The sequence below is a fragment of the Alexandromys fortis genome, unplaced genomic scaffold (assembly GCF_014885135.2).
Source record: "Alexandromys fortis isolate MF-2015 unplaced genomic scaffold, M_Fortis_MF-2015_v1.1 scaffold_3, whole genome shotgun sequence".
Classification (NCBI taxonomy): Eukaryota; Metazoa; Chordata; class Mammalia; order Rodentia; family Cricetidae; genus Alexandromys; species Alexandromys fortis.
Window position 1 is genome coordinate 30,328,570 of NW_026067909.1, and position 13,871 is coordinate 30,342,440.

The following is a 13,871-nucleotide window of genomic DNA, read 5'->3' on the forward strand; positions in this document are numbered from 1 at the left end:
GCTTATCAAGGCTTCAAATAAATATCAGCCAATAATACCGGTTGATAATAAATGCTAACAGCTAAGAATATACCCGGTACACCTTCAGTAGACTGTGGTGTTTCAGGGTTCAGGCTGCTGAACCTTCTCTTCTCCTGCTAGAGGCTCCATTTGTGTCATTTAGGGCAATTTAATTAACCTTTCAATGTCCCAGCTTTCTTATCTCTCAGAAGGAGACAGTCACACTGCTTCATGGGTGCGTTTGAGGACTAATTGAGTTAGAGACACCAAAAGCCCTGCTAAAACTGTTGGCCACAAGAAAGTGTCCAGAAAGGGTAGCAGGCTCCAAAGCGACCATACAAATTTGGCAGAGTCCCCATCAGCCTCGTCTTCTCCCTCGGCAATGGCGTGCACAGAGGGCGTCAGAGCATTCAGGATGTATCTTTGTGTGCAAGGCCTTAAGAACCGGGGATAGGGTTTGCATTTTTGTAAAGCAAAAAATCAAATGATGGGCACAGAAGAGACACATGCCTCTGCACAGGTGCAGTGGTCTAGGCTTCTAGAGTGGGGTCAAGTCTGACTCCACCCCCCCCCCAATTTTTAAAACAGCAACCATGAATATCTAATCTACAGCACCTCAGAAAGTACAACTAAATGGGATGAAAACGCTTATCTCATTTCAAATACAATCATATAAACTCCCCCCCGCAATGTAGCACAATTAATAAAAGCCCAAAGACAAAAATTGGGGTTCAACCTGAAGGTCAGAAAAGCAAAACAGCCAGCCACTGGCTCTTACCTCTACCTCAGTCCAAAATGGCGATCCTGCCTCCAGGAATCTCAGAATGTGACTGAGACTGAGAGCTGTCTCCTCTGTTTTATAATCCTCTCTAGTGCTGGGATTAAAGGTGTGCGCCGCTACTGCCCACTTTATATAGCAAACTAGTGTGGCTGCTGGGATTAAAGGTGTGTGTCACCGCTGCCTGGTCTGTAGGGCTGACTAGTGTGGCTGCTTTGCACTGACCTCAGGCAAGCTTTATTTATTAAACTACAAATGAAATATCACTACACCTCAATATTTTGAAGCAAATTTTGGAAATTGTGTCATTGATCTTGTAGATATTTTGACATACACATCTGAGCTCTTAGACTTTTAGGTCTCTTTGAAAATGTGACCTCAAAGCCATTATCACACTTAATATAGGAAGTAATTTTTCCACAAGTAAATATCCAGTTGGGGTTCAAGTTTTTGATCCCCCCACTAAAATTTGTCTGAGTCGAGGATTTCCCATATGGTCCATATATACATGGATATGTCTAGTCCTTAGGTACAGTGTTTAGAATGTGAATGGCCCCCATCAATTCAAATATTTGAATACTTTGAACCCCAGTTGGTGGAACTGTTTGGGAAGTTCTAGAAGGTGTGGCCTTGTTGGAGGAGGTGTGTCACTGGGGGTGGGCTTTGAGGTTTCAAAAGTCCATGTCATTCCCAGTAAGTCAAATGAAACTCTTTCCTGTATAAGGAACCTTGGCCATGGTGTTTTAGCACAGTGAAGCAAAGGTAACAAAAGTGGAGGCACTGACTGTTTTGTCCCTTGTATGTTATTTTTGAAGAAACTGTGTTGTGTGTCCTGAAGAAATGTGTTCACAGCCCCAGATGGAGCCACACTTCTGGCTCTGTAACCCCCTGGCCTTCAGACAGCCTGTCCCAGGACTCTCATGAGAGCCCACCTGACAAAGCTGTGCTTCCCCTCACAGTCTCTCTGGAGAAGCTTCCCACAGGTACTCATTCCCGTTCTTACCAGAGACAGGGATAAGAAGTACACACCCATGGATATGGAACATGTGGTGTGAATTCAGAAGAATTGCTAGGTTTGAACCAAACTCAGGACAATGTGTTCTTAGTCATCTCACTGGGCCTTCAAATGTATTTTCATTCTTCCATTCTGAGAACTCCGGGCCTGAACCACAGGAATGTGGATGTGATTTCTCACGTGATGTTTACTCAGCACACTCACAGCGCAACATCAAAGTCTCGGGAAAAGCTTGAGCCACTAACCAATACTGCGCCTGTACACACCCATTTCCCAAGCGTGTAAGACAGAAGCCTCTTATGCGACGTTTCTCAGTCCAAGTTAAACACACAAGTTATTCTAATATTTCCAAGTTCCTTGTGCTTGGGAGAAGGGGTATGGTGGAGGATATTGGTAGGGGGATATGGCAGTGTGGGGTTAGGATTAAGTTGAATAAGCATCACAGTTTGAGAGGGAAGGGAAATGTCGGCAGCAGCTAAGCCTGCCGATCTTCAAGTGTCTCTCGCCAAGTCCACAGCTCTGCACAGAAGAATAAACTACAGCTAGCATCTTACAGGAAAGAACATTCCACTGCTCTGCTGTGTACCCAGACTCACTTTTCCTCACAGTGCTATTCCGATGTCTGGAAAGGTCTTTTGTGAGGGGCATATCTAGAGAGACAAAAGGGGATTTATTAGGAAGACTCATAGGCTAGCAAACCGATTACAGGCTAGTCTACCCATGGAAGTTCCAAGAATACAGTTGTTGTTCAGTCCATCAGGCTGGATGTCTCAGCTGGTCTTCAGTATATGCTGGAATCTCGAAGAAGTAGATGCCAATGCCAGTTAAGGGATGGACTTGACAGCTTGTCAGTGAGAGCAAGACAAAGAGCAAACAGGCCAAAACTGAGAGCCCCTTCTTCCGTGCTCTTCCAGAAGGTGTGTCCCAGATTAAACGTGGATCTTCCCAGCTCAAAAGACCTGAATTCAATGTGGGTCTTTCCATTTCAAATAATTTAATTAAGAAAAAAAATCCCCCGTAGGTGTGCCCAGACACTTGGGTTGTAGTTAATTCCAGTGGTAGCCAGTGGACAACCAAGAATAGCCATCACGAGCCCATTCCATGTCTACTTGACACACAGTCACATCTCCTGCGGTCACGCTTAACTTCCAAATGAAAACAACGACCAGGTCTTAATGACATGATGTCGCTATCCCTCATGCAAGCACATCATACATTTTAGAATAGGTGACCACGGTCCTTGAGGAACTTTATTTTTAGTATCTCAAAAATGTATATGTGATAACTACTGATATTTTCTTAACTGCTGTTACATTATATAATAAACTAAAGGAAGAAAACACAAGGATCTATACAAACATACATTCTTAACAAAATATGACAGAGACACTCCTTCCAATGATAAGGCACATTTTCGTAGCAGGTCCTGTGGCAGATGAGGCCCGTTACCTCTAGCAGTGAGGTGGTGCTCTGGGCCGCTCTCCCTTCCAGACCCATAAGCTGAATCCATCTCCGTTCATTATGAATTAGCCTCAGATATTCAGAAATCGGCGCAGACGGCTCCCCTGGCTTACCCTTCCTCATAGCTTAGGGAGTGAACTCAAGGCAGCCTCATTCTTTCCTGTGTCTTTGAGCACTTCTCCAGACACTCTGATTCTACAGTAATAAACATGCTTCAGTCACTGCTGTAATCATTATGTCTGCGTGCGTTCAGCTTCTCCAAACATGGCCATATGCAGGATTCCCCTTATGACAACTCTGACTATTGTGTTTGTCAAAGAACATGAAAGTTTGGCCCAGACCAAGGTACTTGTCCCATCTGTCTGGAAAGTGGTTTGACCTGTTTAGAGTTTAGGATTTCTGACTCCTGCTAAGCACTCTTACTTAGCCCTTGTGAATGGTCGCACAGTCTGTGGTCAGGATCACGCTGCTGAGGAAGTGGCCTAGGGACCATTTAATCTGGAAAGACAATACTCACCCTTTGGGGCAGTGATGCAAGCAGGGTTTCTTTGAAGAATGACTTTAAATGGACCTCCGCAAGCCCAGTCAGGTGCTGCATGCCTCACACATTCCACAGAGTCTGATTACACAACTCGCTTTGGCTGTCTGAGTATTTTCAACCATTGGCGCTCACATGTCCTGCTGTGAGGTTATGTGCCAACCTGGATGTTTAGTTTCATGATAGACCGGGATTCCTTCCTGTGTGGAAACAGGCAGGCCAAGCCAGGCTAACCCCATACAAGGCCTTGGGCTGCTGGCGTTTCTATTGTGTTGATACTCTATTTACAGCGAGCATGGGCCTTATGTAACGTGGATTTGCCAATGGTGATGATAGCTTCCCTTATTGTAGCTCATGGCCCAGCCCCATAGTGAGCAATGCCACATGCATTCTCTCCCTTAATCCAAAAATCTCGACTATGTTCCTTGATGCAACCCCATAGATTTTGTTTTGGTATCTGACCTGGAAAACCAAAGAGCTGGAAAGGACTCCCACTTTTCTCTGTTTGCCTTAGCACATCCAAATATGGTTCAACATCCGGTCCACAGTCCCCAGGAGACAAGCGTCACTTCTTCCCAACTCCCAGACACATAACCAACAGCAAAGAGTGAAACACACACAAATCTACAAACTGACAAGCACAAAGCCTCATGGGAACTGCAGTTTTTCGGGCTCTCTCCTCTATACACTCATCTTTTAAGTGCTAACTTAAACCCGGCAAGGCAAGAGTTATTTTAAAGAAATTAAGCAGCCGTAGTTTTGATGTAAATGCATGTTTTATCCTTTTTAGCATTTATAGTATCCTGTCAGGGAGTCTACACAGGAACAAAGAAAACCTGGAGCTTTTGCTGGGTTGGAACAGCTCATTGTAGCCTTCATTCACACTTGAAACACTGTAAAATGGAAAGTCAGCATTTTTAACGCCGAGAAAAGAGTATTTGGATTTTTGTAATTTTCCATGTAAAATACATGTTGGTAATTAGAAATAACGTGGGGGCTGGAGGCTTTTAATCTGTGTTGCAATCATCTCTCTTGCTTGATCGCTTGGGCATGCTCAGTGCACACATGTTTCACTGCATCTTTCCTGCCGTACCCACATGTCCCTCCAGAGAAAGTGCTCAGAGTGGTTCCCTTTGCCGGCTGAGTTCTGTGTTCCTTGCTTCTTTGAAGAAATCAGGTTGAAGAAGACTCCTAGAGCTGATGTAACTGGGATGTTGGGAAAATGTTCTTCCATGTCAAAGAATTAAAAATATCCTTTAGGAGACTCAACATGAAGAGAATGGGCCCATAAAAAAACATCACAAGAAGAGGCCCATGCAAAGCCCCCCACAGTGGTTCTGACATGGATCCTTCTTTTAGTCCTGCTTGAGTCTATGATTCTTTTCAGTCGGATTCCCAGTTTTATCTTCAGCGTGATGGGTGTTTCCAGAATCTTCCTGACCACCTTTTAGACCTTGCTGGCTTGTGCCCCTCTGTTCCATTAGTGTTTGTAGATTGGGCTTGATTAGATCCCGATTAGTTCATGCCCTTGTGAACTATTAAGGTTAGAATTTTACTTGAAAAACAATGCCTGGATTAATCCAAGGAACTTGCAAGAAACCAGTTAGTTCTCTTAAATCAACCATTCGGATTTGTATATTATATTTCAGAGTTGCCCGCTAAGGAGCGCTTAGCAGTATTGATCTGTGAAACTCCCAATCTTGACTAAATCCTAGAGGCTCCATAGACACGCGTGCCAGGCTCACGTCTGCTGAGACAGCTGTGGGAAAGGAGGCTGATGTGTAAGACAGAGTCCTTAGCTGATACACAGAGAAATTGTCCACTGGGCTTTGAGCTTGAAATCAGAACCCCGAAGAGAGGGCACGGTCTAGTCTTCCAGGACTGTAGGCATTATCTTACACACACTGGGCTCTGCTGTGCCTGGATCCTAACATGCTCAGAGTGTAAACTTGGGGAGATTTGTGTTTGTGGGTGACGAGAAGAGCAGTAGACTCAAGGACTAGCAGGGGAGTGATGGGCGACGGGGGTGGCACGTGAAAGTCTTTGTTCTTTAAAAAATTTTCTATTATTTTAACATTTTTCATAAAATGCTTATTTTAAATGGAGCATATCACGAGGGTACCTCTTAAAACTATAAGTTCATTGGGCGTGGTGGCTTATGCCTAACCCCAGCATCCAGGTAACTACAATACTAAGATCACACAGGTGGCTGCCACATGAAGATTGCCTTGAGTTTGAGGTCAGCTTGGGCTATAGGGTGAGATTTTTGTCTTGATAAACCACTCTCCCCCATCCTCCCTTTCTCTCTCTCTCTCTCTCTCTCTCTCTCTCTCTCTCTCTCTCTCTCTCTCTCGTGTGTGTGTGTGCGCATGTATGAGAGGTGTATGAGAGAAAGGGAGGATGGTGAAACCAAACACCATAAGACAAAGACCACTTTTCATGCCTTTCCTAACCAAATTCACCCAAGAGACTTGACCATGGAGGCAGAGGCTGAAAGCCTACAGATGGTCTATGCTGTGATGTCCACAGACCCTGGGTTTTGGGGGTTATTTTCCCCTCCACCTGCCTCTTTCATTCCAGACTCTGCTCTGACTTCCCCCTGAATCTTCTGTGTTTTCCCACGGGTGGTAAAGATTCCCACAGCCTCCTAAGGCCACACAGGGAGAACAAACCATTAGTCACACGTGTGGACGTTAAGTGTCGGTTACTCTGCCTCTTCCTACGCTACCAGCGCCCAGGCTCCTCCCCTACGATTCCCTTTCTGCCAGGTGTTTCTCGTGACCTTGGACAGCACCCAGAGATTAGGCAATGCTTTATTAGGCCAACTGTCGGGAGAATTAGGTGGCACTTGGCTGTTGTGTGCAATAAAAACAGTGTAAACAAACACCTACTCTCCCCTGATGTGGGACCAATGACAGACCAAAGTAAGGGTACCACAAAACTTCAACTGGCGAACTGTGGTTACTTACAAGAATATGAGGGAGGGGTTATTTACGGGCCAGAAATGACTCAAAACAGCTGCATCCCCAAAGCTCATTCCAGTATGGGTGACAGCTCACAAAAGCTGAAAAGCTGGAGCTAACTATACAACTCAACAGATTTCAGGACGTCTCTTCTGGGCGGCTCAGCTCATCTGAGGCTGTCTCCCAACAGTCTTTACTGTGCAAGTTTGGGGAAGGGAGGCGCCTAGTTCACCTGGTCAGTTTCACCAACTTCCTAAAGCTATTGAGTTGTTTACTTCCTAAACTTAATCCTTGTAGGATGCCACGTTTCACACCCTTGGATAGGATGGTTCACTCCCTTAGAAGATCCTGGTCTTAAGGAGCCTCCCTCCCAGCTGGAAGAGATTAATCTGGGAGGAACTGTGTCATATGGCTCTCCCTGTGGACACAGGAGCAGGCCATGAGTCTTCTGGTATTAAAGTGATGCAGACATACAAAGAGAAATGTCTCTCCAAGACTTCGACACTCTTCCTGTCTATGTATCCACTGTGACCATCCCTCCCGAAGTCCTGTAACTGTTTCTTCTCTTTCTGCAGTACCTTTACACACACACACACACACACACACACACACACACACACACACACAAGTGCCCTCCTGAAGTCCTGTAACTGTTTCTTCTCTTTCTGCAGTACCTTTACATAATTTATGTGAAGCGGGCTGCAGGTGCCAATGTGGGACAGGTTGACTGAGACAGGGGCATATGCTTCTGAAGCCACCAAGGCCACCGGAATAACACCCAGCAGCTGCCAGCATTTGCTTGTGCCCACAGCACTTCCAGCCTGTGCCTGCGCTGTCCTTTGGTATCTGGCCTACTTTCTGTCACCGAGTAATTTGCATTTTCTAGCATTGTATGGCAGTGGAATAATGGCGGCTTATTCTCCATGTTCCTTCCCACCGTATAGTTATGTTGAGAGGCATTGTGTGGCTGTTTGCTGTCAGTCTTCGCCTGTCGTTGCCGAGTTGTTCTTCATCACAGACCTCTCCCTCCATTTGTCCTGTTGCCTTTTGATGGACACTTGGATTCCTTCCAACCTGAGGCTACTACAAATAAAGCCACTTAAGTGTTCATAGACAAACATCTGCTTTCAATTCCCCTGGAGTAGAATGTTGGAGAAAAATGATGGGGCATGTTTACATTCTCCAAAGCCTCCAGACTGTTTCCTAAAGGGACTTGGGGTTGGTGTAATCAGGAAAGTGTCTGCTACGCAATCGCAAGGACCTCAGCTTGTATCGAAGTGCATGGGGCTGGAGAGATGGCTCAGCAATTCAGAGAGTGCCCTGCTCCTGCGGGGACCAGAACCCTAGTCCAGTGGTTCACAGTTGCCTGTACTTTCAGACCCAAGGACTCTGACTCTCTCTTCCAGCCTTTGTGGGTGCCTGCACTTAGGTGCACAAACCCAGAGAGACAGATTTTAAAATAAAATAAATTAAAACAAGCAGTCAAGTGCACAAACTGTGCCTGTAACCCCAGCTCTGTGTGTGTGTGTGTGTGTGTGGTGTGTATGTATGTGTGTCTTTCTGTGTGTGTCTGTATGTTGATTCAGTCAAGAAAGGAAATCTAGACCTTGACCCCTCAACAGAGCAGAATTTTTTTTTTCCTGTAGTGAAGCTGGCATTTGTAGTTTGTGTTCATGTCTTCCCCCATCACAGTTGGATAATCCGACTTTGTGCAGCCCCACCATACAGAGTAAAGGACCAGACAGACTATGGGATAACAGGTTAAGGACAGTAACAGATTAACATTTTAGGGGCACAAGGAGCAGAACCTTATGTGCTGTGGAAGCAAGCTGAAGGTAGAGGCTGGGGGCTTCTTCCTTTCTTGTAAGCAGGACCAGAGGGAGCAGGGGAGGATTCAGGAGAGGTGTCCTGTAGTGCCAGCCAACCTTTCTTTGTGGGTGCTCCTGGTGACCTGTCATCTAAAGTCCAGATAAAGGCAGAGCCATTACACATGGCCTTCTTAGAAACACTGATAATCTCAGAGAGTCACACTGCCGGACTGGGTGGGTCCTTTCCCTCAGCACCTAACAAAGACTGCAGGGTGGGATGCTGAAGAAGATGGTCAGTGTGCTGCAGAAGGCATACAAGAAAAATCATAAACACAGACAAGGATTCGGGAAATGGGAAGGAAGGGGCACAGAGACAGACTATGTACTCCATGGAGTTTTGTTTGCTTCAATCCAAGTCCATTCTTCCAAGGACCTGAGGATGCTGGGGGAGGCATGTTTTCCTTTTCCTTTTCCTCTTTCCTTCATCCCTCTCTCCCTCCCTGCCTGCCTTCTGTCCTTCCTTTCTCTTTCTCTCTTCCTTCCTCCCCCCTTTTCTGTCCTTTCTTTGTCTCTTCCTCCCTCCTGCCTTCTGCCTTCTTTTCTCTTCCTCCATACCTTCCTTCTTTCTTCTTCCCTCTCCTTCCTTCCTTCCTTCCTTCCTTCCTTCCTTCCTTCCTTCCTTCCTTCCTTCCTTCCTTCCTTCTTTCCTCCTCTTATGCATTTGCTTGTTTAGATTAACAAAAGTTTACTAAAGATGGTAAAGCTAACCTCTTAACCATGATAGCTGCTGAGCAATTTAAAAACAAGTTCCCACTAGATATCACAGCTACACATGAATGAAATTCGTTTCCCAGACACTCCACTGTACATTTTCCTACTGATTTTTTAAACTTGGCTTGGAAACTAATAGAGTGTTTGGGAACTCAGAGTTCTCTGGTTTCTAAGTCTCCCAGGAAGCCCTGGTCCTAGGCTTATCCTTATCAGCGTGAATCAGAGTATCCGTGGGCCTGGAGAATTAGAACCCCCACACGTGGCAAGAGACATGGAGGCACCGTCTCAGAGAGAAGGCATCTCAGCGTTGATGCAGTTGCTAAAGATGGAATATTTCCCAGTCCCCATGTGGCTCTGGAAGCCACCCAAGTTATTAATAGCCATGGTGACAGGACTGTACATTATATTGTTTCTTTGTCGATGGAACGGAATGTCAGGCTGCAGGGATTGTGACATGGAAAGTACATGAGCTGGCCTTGTTGCTTTCTCCTTTTGAGGCCTTTCTTCCCTGTGTCTTTAAACCACTGCTTGTGGGCAAACTTCGTAGGGAATGAGACGTAACAAAATGTCCTAGAAACACACTGGTGGTGACCCACAGCTGATTGAAATAAGGCGGACACATTTTGCCACTCTCCCAGGGAGTGCCCAGTATGTCTCCCTTAATGCTGACCCTCTCTGTTCAAAACAATAAATCTGAGCTGTCCGAGCTGCAAACATCGGACTGAAAGATTCATGTTTTCCCCGGCTAGCCTCAGCTTCCCATCTGGTCCAAAGAAGAGCAGCTTCACTGTTCCCGAGATGGAGTCAGTCTGGAGAGGGGCGGTGTGAAGATGGTGGCTCTCAACAAAGGCAGGCTGGCATGAGGGGCAAGGACAAGGGGCAACTGGGTGAGACTGCCAAAGGCTGGCACCTTCACCAGTTGTTTCTGTGTGTTCTTCTGCCCAAGTCAAACAGACCTCATGGATGCTCTTGTATTTAGAGTTGGAGCTGCAAGGTTTCTGCAGATGTCACACAGTGTCCCTTGATTAATGTCTTTTCCAGTCTCATCTCCTTCAGAGCCCACAGCAGCTTCTCTCTGGCTGGGAGGGACCCGTCTTCTGCTTCTTACTTTGCCAGGACTCTTATCTCCTAGCCTCTTGGGCCAGGCTGGTAATTTTACTCTGAAGCCCAGGTCATCATGGTCTTGTGACTGGAATTCTAGTATGCTTCTGAGAATGGGGCCAACTATAAGTTTTCTGCTTGGTGAATACATACGCGTGATGATGTTCTAGGGGTGTCAAGAAACTACTGTCTCATGCAAGTGTGGGGGTTTTCATTTTCGTACAATAACTTGAGGAGGGAGGACTATTATTGACAAAATATCAAAATTTGGGGCTGGATAGATGGCTCAGCAGTTAAGAGGTTCTCTTCCAGAGGACCTGAGCTCAGATCCCAGCACTCTATCAGGTGGCTCACAATTATCTGTAGCTCCATCTCCAGGAGATCTGACATATCTACACACACACACACACACACACACACACACACACACACACACACACACTCTAAAAAAGAAATTTAAACCAACAAACCCTGACCTGAGCAGAATTATCTGTCTATATCTCTGTGGACTTTAGTGGTAAGTGCACAGTAGGGCATCTGCTTAGCAGACAGTAGGGCCTTCACACACACACACACACACACACACACACACACACACACTCTTCCTGTGACTTTCCTAGATTCCTTAAATTTTCCCTTTATAGTTTTTGATCAGTTTTCGATTTCACAGTGGCCCTTTGGCCTTTCACAGGTGAGGCTGCCTATGGGAAAACGTGGGCGATTGTGCAGGGCTTTCTGCTGAGCGCCCCTCCTACGACCTTCATGTTTAGGAAGAGCTGTTCTGATGTTGCTAATCTCCACCCAGACTGTCTTCTGCTTCGGTTGTTCCTCCTAGCAGGGCTGACCCCATTAGAACTGGCTTGGGGTGTGTCTTCCAACCTCGAGCCAATTTTTATTCTCCATCCAGCAAGCAGCTCTCTTGGGGGTATCAGCCGAGCCGTGGGCCTGTGCTTGTATTTCTTTGCTTGTTTTAGAAATATCTGAATGCATTCTTAAAATTTACAGTTTTCCTTCAAGTGGGCTTCCTTCTTCCTTTGGCCTTATCTATGCTCTCAGTTGAGAAGTACACTATCGCTTTTAGACTTTCTGGTTGCAGCTCAATAGGCTTATGTTCATCCTTCCCTTTCTTTCCAGAAATACAATTCAAGTCTCAGAATTGAATGAATGAGACTTATGCCCTGGCAATGCCGAAGCACGCATGGGCAGCCTGGATATGGTGGTTCTGTTGAACTTGTCCATACTGGGTTTCATGGTCTAAGTTGATGAGGATGAGTGACCAGGTCTCTTCCTCAAGAGGGCGCCAGATCTCATTACAGATGATTGTGAGCCACTATGGAGTTGCTGGGAATTGAACTCAGGACCTTTGGAAGAGCAGTGCTCTTTCCCGCTAAGCCATCTCTCCAGCCCTCTCACCCTTCCATAAATAAAGATCCACACCCAGAAACCTCCTGGCATTCTGGATTCACGCTTTAATTTGACCACACTCCTCTGCCTCTCCATCTTGTGTCTTCTGCCTGTGTCTTCTTAGTGGGACTGGGTTCACAGCCTCTAACACTTTCCTCTGTCTTTTCTGACTGTACGCTATGGATGACGATCCCTGGTATACTGCTCTTCCACTGGTTCCGGTCCCCGTGGGCTGTGGGAGTCCTAAAGAGAAGTTTGCTGTTGACATTCAGTGAGGGCCTCCAGCTCAACTCGTGTTCTCTGTGATCAACAGGTGAAAGCCGTATTCAGAGGCCTGTGTCTGAGGGGCCTGGTGTGCTCCTCACCTATAAACCCCAGCATTCTCGCTGGCCACTTCCATCTTGTGTCGGTAGCTCCTGGCTTCTCTGGTGAGGATCTAGCCTCAACCATAGCAGCAGGACTTCTGATGCTCTCCTTAGTCTTACGACAGCCAGAAAAAGCGTCAGAATTATCTTGACAACACCGTATCATTAGCAGAGTCACTGAGCTGCAGGGGTTGGGAGCCACATTCCCACAAAGATGTGCAGTCAGAAGTCTTCCAAAAGCCACATGGGTTCATTTCTTTATCGGAGGCGATAGGATCAGCAATCTGATGGGGACCTTGGTTCAGCTGAATCTGTTTTTAAGATGGGGGGGGGTTCCTTTTTATAGTAACATAAGCAAGATATATGGATGGTAACTTCAGTCCTTGTTCTGAACTCACGGGGTATTTGTCAACGGGTATTTATAGCTCGCTTTTTCCGTTACCTTCTCTGTGCCCCTTTGCCCTCAGCCAAGAGAATTCTTATCTAGCGGAGAGCTCTCCGTCTCAATTTGGGCAAAGTCTGAATCCTGCTGAAGGGTTTACGCACACCATCAGGAAGACACACAGTGGGTTTTAACTGTAGGTTTCCCTCTGAGCCGAAGGGAAAACTGTCTTAGCGATACAGTGGTTCCACTGTCTCTAAACTAGGGAGTCAGCAGGACTACTTTTTCCTTGGGTTTTTATAGGAATAGGTACACTTGAAGGTCACAGCACAAGTGCACAGTGAGGCGGGAGAGTGAAGTATTCCTTTATTCCTTCTCCCACCGTATGCTCCCGTGACACAATGGTCTCTGATCTCTGTAAAAGCAACAGGCTGAATTTACCTGGGGGGGGCCCTTCTTTACCCACAACAACCCCACTGGGTTGGTGCCAGGTCTTCAGAGGAATATCTCAGCACCCTCCAAGACCTAGATGTGTCCCAGGGAACAAGTCCCTTGAACCTTGGGCCTTTACCCAATCGCTTTGCTTCTTGACGTACTGAAGTTTCAGGTCAGAATTTTCTGCAAGTTCAAAGCACTATTTCTTTTCCTCTTCTCCTCCTCCTTCTCCTCCTCCTCCTCCTCCTCCTCCTCCTCCTCCTCTTTGAGATAGAGTTTCTCTGTTTAACAGCCCTGGCCTATACTACAACTTGCTCTGTAGACCAGGTTGGCCTCAAACTCATAGAGATACACCTGCCTCTCCTCCTGAGTGCTGGGATAAAGGGTGTACATCACCAGGCCAGGGAGTACTCTGTTTTTTTAACAGACAGTATTGTGGAGAGAAGCTTGGCAGAAAGGGGTAAGAAATCCATAGCCAGAATCCAGGAGGAGAAAGCCCTCTGGGGTAGCCAAGGTCTGTGGCAAATGGTCTGCTTGGGTACTGGCTGGAACAAAGTGTAGCTAATTTCCTCAGTGAGATCTTAGTATGTTGCGGGAGGTCCTTCCGCCCCTCCAACCAATAGCTGCTGAGATACCAGCCCATTGGGGTGTGGTTTCTCTCCCTTTAAAAAAAACGGCTACTTCCTCCGCTCGCTCTCTTCACTTCCTACTCTGCTGGAGACTAGACTCCCTTCCTGGTTGTGCAGATGGCTGTTGTCTGGGACGGTGATCTGTAAGTTTTTTCCCCTTTAAATAAATAACATCCTATTAATCATAACTCCAAACTGGTGTGGCATTGTTCGTGACTTAC